The 6354-nt window shown below is 45.0% G+C and overlaps 1 pseudogene across 1 annotated transcript; it reads right to left on the bottom strand.

The window, feature by feature from the left end:
- On the bottom strand, positions 1–791 carry LOC310708089 (peptidyl-prolyl cis-trans isomerase FKBP3-like; annotated as a pseudogene). The gene has a single exon. The product of its transcript is annotated as a peptidyl-prolyl cis-trans isomerase FKBP3-like (transcript).
- Between the last annotated feature and the right edge of the window lie 5563 nt (positions 792–6354).

The raw sequence follows: 6354 nt of genomic DNA, 5'->3' as shown, positions 1-6354 counted from the left end.
CATCCCACCCTTACTGTGTGGGAAACAAGACCACAAACACATTTCCTGGACTTCCAAGAGCATCTTCACAGTTTTCAAAGATGGGGGACCAGGAGGAGCAACCCATCATTCAATATCCACCAGTTCTACTTCAAAGAAAAGTTTTGCATTTGGTGGAATTTTGGCATCCAGCTGCCCTTTCTTCCCATAAGCCCATTCTGGTTCGATTTCCAGGTGAGCAGTCTCCCCTTTGCTCATGGTCAGCAGAGCTTCGTCCCAGCCTCGTATCACTTTTCCAACGCTGACTTTGAAGCTCAGTGGTTTTGCAGCTTTCTTTTTCTTTGAACTTGTTTGAATATTACTATCGAAGACTGTTCCATCTTGCAGCTTCCCTGCATACCAACATTGAACGACATCACCCTTTTGGGGAATGTTGATTTTATCCCCCTTCTTCAGTACTGACTTATTTTGGGGGGCCCTCATCCACAGCTTCCTCAGGCTTTGTCTCCTTGGGCTTCTCCTCATCAATTTTGACATTTTTCACTTGCTCTGTTACATGCTCTGGACTCTCAGTACCATGTAATCTCTCGGTTTCAAATAGCTCGTTATATGCCATGATCAGCTGCTCCTTACTGGCTGTCTTGGCCACATTTTTTATCTGTCCTAGTAGTTTGTGCTCTGACAGGAACTTGTGCGCCGCCTGCTCCTGCAGGAAGCAGACAATCTCCTTCCTGGGCAGGGTGTCTCCGTGGAGCTCCTCAGGGCTCCAGGGCTGCGTAGGGGCCGCCATGGCATCACCTCCTTGCAAGCGTCGCCGCCTCACACAAGCGAGGGCTCCCTCACGAAGCCAGGACTCATGACCCCAGTTTTTTGACACAATTTTGTAGTAAAAAAAAAACCTCGTCCAATACACGGGAAAATACTGTGGGGAAACAGCTCCCTTAAATCCAGGGAGGTTCTTTGTGGCCTTCCATGAGGACAATGTACCGGTAATATCGATGAATGAACTACAAAGCCTCAAATCAGCTCACCAGCCTGCATTCTGCCATGGAAAGAGCATCTGGTTTGAGCAAAGCTATTCTGGGCTTTGAAGCTCAGTGGGTGGCCTTGAGCAAGGTGTGTGTGCTCTCAGCCTAACCTACCTTTCAGGCTTGCTGGGAGGATAAATGAGGCAAGAGCTGCAGAGCATTGCACACTCTGAAAACTGCTAGAGAACTAAATCGCATTAGTTGAATTTCCTTCTGGGTTTGACGGTTGAACATGGCAATACTTTGCATGCTGTATGTCCTTGGGTGCCCCTCTGCTTTTTAAAGAGGTATTGGGTAGTGGAGCTGGAAAGGACTTAAAAGCCTTTAGAGGGGAGGCCAGACTTCAGACTTGTAGTACCTATTTTGTGTTTGACTTGAACCTCAAGATCTGCCACCTGGGGCCAGGTGTAAAAGACATACACTTAAGATGAAAGAATAGGGTACTTTGAAGTAGCTGCTGAGCACAAGGATTTGTTTTGAGTACCAGCTGAACTTACAGTCCTCCTGCATCAAAATCCATTCCTGGTTAACCCAAGTGTTCTTAATTGGATTTGAAAGAAGGAGCCATTTAGTTGTTGCCATTGCCAAACAATTGGGAGTCAGAATTCTTGTTGATCTACTGCAGATCACAAGGAGAGTTACCAGTAGATCCTGATCCACCTTCTGCCCTGCCCTGGCCTATAGCCATGCCCACTTTAATGCCTTTCCCCTAACATATTGGGGAAACGACAAAAGATCATTCGGCAAGCTGTGCATTTTCTTCTTTGTAGCCATCAATGTGTCATAGTAGCTATAGCAAGATAACTGACATAGTCACCCACCCACCCATTATAGGCTCTAATAATCAATGGCTGGAAAATGATCTGTAGGGTTGGGTATGAGTTGAAATGTTTCAATTAGTTGAATGGAGGAAGGACATATCTCAGTGGCAGAGCACCTGTCATGCACGCAACAGGTCTCAGGTTCAATCCCTAGCAGTGGTCTTGTTGTTATTAATTGAATTTATATCTCCAGATACGGCTGGGAGAGACTCCCACCTGAAAGCCTAGAGAACTACTCCCTTTCTGTGCAAACAATGCTGACCTAGATGGAGAAAAATCTAACTTGTTATAAGGCGTCTTACTGTGAGTCAACTTTCTGAGTTCCAGGAAAAATTGGGTGCAGCTCGGTTTAGGAAGAATGGAGGATCAATTCTAGAGCTCCTTGCAGCCATCCCAGTGTCCTCGGGGAATTTGTGAAGCAACTGGCTTCATTGCTCTGCTGAGAGGCAGTATTGGGTAATGGGGGATCAACCCTTTTTTTTCTGAGACAGCATTAATGTGTTGCTAATGATCTGGGATTTTTAATGGGTGGCCTGGATGAAAGAACTAATCCTACAGTGCTTGACCCTTCCCAGCCTGCGACCCCATAACCACCAAAGGAAATAGATGGGGATAGCTGCTCACTCCTTCACTCTCTGCTTAGAAAGGGTCACAACCTCCCAATGCCCATTTGTGATCTCCCCCCAAAGGTCACGACCCTCGGAATAAATGTGTTGGCCAAAGGAACGAGCACTCCGGATGTTGGCAGGGAGGAGAGGAGATTTTATTCTTTCCCATCTTAATTAGTCTGCTTTGATTGACTAAAATTCTGGGCACCCGAAAGGGCCTTAGTTTTGTAAGAGCCCTCAAGAAGAAATACCTTCTCATCAGGGACATACAGTTCTGCAGCCCAAGCTCTGAGCCCTTTAGTCAAAGCAAGGATTGAGCCATTGTTTAAGATCCATTGAGCAGAAGGGAATATATGACTCAACGTCATTCTCCAACCACTGGGAAAGCTCTGTGGTGATTGGGAATGGAGGGTCTTTTGGGGGGAAGAAATACTGGATGTGACCCCAGGCAGAGGTCGGCTGTGTGTCTGAAAGATTTAGCCCTGGTTGACAGTGTCTAATTGTTTTTCATTAATTGTGACACAGAGTGAATGGCAGGGCCTTATGGTCACGTTGGGGTGCTGCATGAGACTCTGAGGCCCTTTCCTGCCAATCTCTGCTATGACAAATGTTTCTTGTTCTACCTGATGCGCAGTAAGGTGCCCCAAATCAGATATCTTCCCGTGGACAAAGGACAGGCAGTGCAAGGGACTGCAGGCTTTCAAGCTTTACCATACAGGCAGACTGAACATGGTCACTGCTTTCCTTTAACTGCTATTGTTCAGTTATAAGGAGGTGCAATGCATTTTTAATTGGGTGATTGCATAATTGCAAATTTTCTTTTTATAGATATATAAAAAGTATGTCCTGCCCCTGATCACTAGTGATAATGGGACGAGTCACAACAGTTTTCAAATTCAGAAACTAATAAAAGTAAAAATACATTTCAATGTGCCCAAGTCAAAAGTCCTGGCAGTAAAGGAAGGTCTTCAGCTGGCGCTGAAAGATAGACCAAGTAGAAACCAAATGAGTCTGGGAGGGGAGAGTGCTCCACAACAGGAGTGCTCTTGCCAAGAAGGCCCTTTGGTGAGTTGTAGATCTCCTGATCTCAGCTGAGGAGGACCCCACCAGAAGGGCTTTCCCAACCAGCCTCACGGTCCAGGGAAGAGTATATGGGAAGAGACGTTCCTTCAGATTTCCAACCATTCCAAATTGGGATTCCTCACCTGCTGCATCTGACCAAAAGCCCCACCTTATCTAGCATCTCACCCAACATTGGCCAACTAGGTGCCTATGAGAAGCCTGCAAGTCATACCATGGTTAAGAGTATATGGCTAGTACTAGAGGTCCAAAGTTCAATTCTTGCCCAGCCTTGAAGCTCACTGATGGGTAGGCTTAACATATTATTAAAGAACAGAATTGCCAAACATATAGAACAGGTCTTGCTACAAGCAGACAAAAAACAGTGGGGCTTCCATAAGAAGAGCCAGCAAAGCTGCCTATTAGGTTTTGCTGTTGGTATTATGATACAATACAGAAAAGGTTGAACTCTATGTGATGCGTTTTCCAATACCATAGACTCTACTTCTTACTCAGCAAAGAGTTCTAGGAATCCTTTCCAAATCAAATGAAAACTTCCTTACTTTTGCATTTTACTGGACAGGATCTTCTTATGGGCTGCCAGTTGCAAGGTCCACAATACCAGATATGTCATGGGATTTCCAGTGTTGGGGAACTATCATTTGATATTTGTGTGACCCCCTGGAGCCATCTCTTCTGCTCTTCCGTCACCCATCAGTCAACAGGTCTAATGTGGTATGAACATCCTCTGATCCAGGTTGTCTAAGACCAAACCAATTCTGTTTTCTCTTCAAGCAGATTCTGGTCCTGTCTCTTTAAAACAGTCACTATGAGATCTTAAAACTACCTTTAATAGAAAGCTCAGTGATGGAAAAAATGGCCTGTGGAAACATGGGGCTAAACCAGCAACTTATGCAAGGGTCACGTTCCAGGGATTGCACCCTCAAGCCAAGATTGCGTAGAAGCAGAACACATTGGATAGGATTGTCGAAGTCCCTTTTCCTGGATTCCACCCCTTTCCATTTAAAATATATATTTTGCCAAGCGCGTAAAGCTGAATGTGCGTAAGTTGCAGGCTTACTGTACCAATTCTCTGCTTGTGGCATATGTTGCACAACTCTGTTGAAAAAGCAGGGGTTTGATTAAAATGGGGCTGCCTTGTAGACGAGTTCCCTGCCTTCATATTCAGCACCTCAGCTTAGATATAGAGATATTAATCAGAAATCCTTGGGAGGGAGGTCAGCAAATTGCCATTTCCCATCCCTCCTCTGTTTAAATTAGTTTCAGACCAGTAGCTGCTTCCTGTGGCTATTGGATTCTTAGCACTTGTCTCTCCAACATCTTACCCTGCTGCACCCCACTGACAAGTATTCTCCACTGTAGGAGAGAGAGAGAGAGATACCTAAGATCTGTGGGAAAGCAGTAGATGGCAGCTCCTGTGGTCCCCCTCCCATCTGAATTTCATTAGAAGCACCTTCTGGCTAACCAGTTTCTCATTAATAATGGAATTGTTCAGAGCAGGTGCTCATCTGTGTGTCTGTTGAATCTTTGTTTACTGTTAACTGTTCACTTGCAAGGGATTTAAACACCATTGGCCAGGAGTAATTTACTATCCTGTGGCACTGCAGGATATATTTTTGTCCTTTCAGAGTTGGTACACCAAAGTGTTTACAATTCAGTACGCAACATATATCACTTTGTGGCTCAGCACATAGACATGGGACATATTTTTACCCAGGTCTGAGCAAGTTCCTCCAGAAAATCTTTGAATATTACTGGACCTTTCTTGAACCAGCCTAGGTTACCATGAAGTCTATCAGGTTTTCCATCCCACTATCCCTTGTCTTGAGATCCCACAGTAGTTATTACAATCATGGCAATCACCTTCGTTCTTACAGAGGGTTGCACATGTCTGAAAGGGAAGACTGTGGAGGTGCATCATGAGGGAGGAACTGAAGTCAGCTTTCAGCACTTCTGTTGGGTTTCCGTCTTGTCCTGGTGCTTTACCACCTGCTTAGGAGTTGATGGTGTCCTTCAGTTTATCAGGGGAAGGGACGGAGGGATATTCAGCTCTTTCAAGACAGGCAGAGTCTGGATGCTGTCAATTGCTATGTCAGAGACCCATGTTTTCCCATGAGTACAGTTCTTAATAATGCTCTACTCATCACTTCATCTGCTTGCTATGGTCTGCAATGATCTTTCTAGACAAGGTTTTCAGCAGTGCAGTTTTCCTGGCGGCTGGTCCAAAGGCTTTCTTCACATTCAACACTCTTCAAGCAGACTGTGTTGTTTTGCTTGCAGTTAAACATCCAAGAGTAGTCCGTTGAAACTTGCTGAGAATTCTGCCTTCTCCTCTTTGAAATGCCCTTCCTCCAGTGCCTGGAACCACCAGCAGCTAGAGGCTAATTCTATATAAAGGAAAGCTAATAACCGATACTTCCAGACCAACTATCAAATTGTGATACTGAAATGTACAATTGCAGCTGTGCATATTCCTATGCCCGCGGTAAGTATATTGATCTACAGCTGAGGATTTTATTCATTTTAGTACCTTTTGGCCTGGTTTCCCCTCCTCCTCTTACATTTTTAGTACCTCACTGCTTGCTTTGAACATTTAAATTGCAAGCAATGCTGGGGTGACCTGGAACACAGCTGGAGTCTCTCCGAAAGCATCAGTTTTGCATATGAAATGCACAATCTCTTTCCTTTCCTCTTTGCTCTGCTGCTTCTGAGGCTGTCTAACATTTTGTCAAGACGGATCAGCCCAAAAGCTATGTTGCTGTTTCAGATTCCCCAAACGTCTTTCATAGCAACTGTTGGGTGTCCAGCTTCTTTGTATTGCAGGAGAAGTCTCGCCCA

This window comes from Podarcis liolepis (assembly GCF_965112155.1).
Source record: "Podarcis liolepis genome assembly, chromosome: 5".
Lineage (NCBI taxonomy): Eukaryota > Metazoa > Chordata > Lepidosauria > Squamata > Lacertidae > Podarcis > Podarcis liolepis.
Note: the sequence above shows the minus strand (reverse complement) of the source record. Positions and strands in the feature narration are given on the sequence as shown.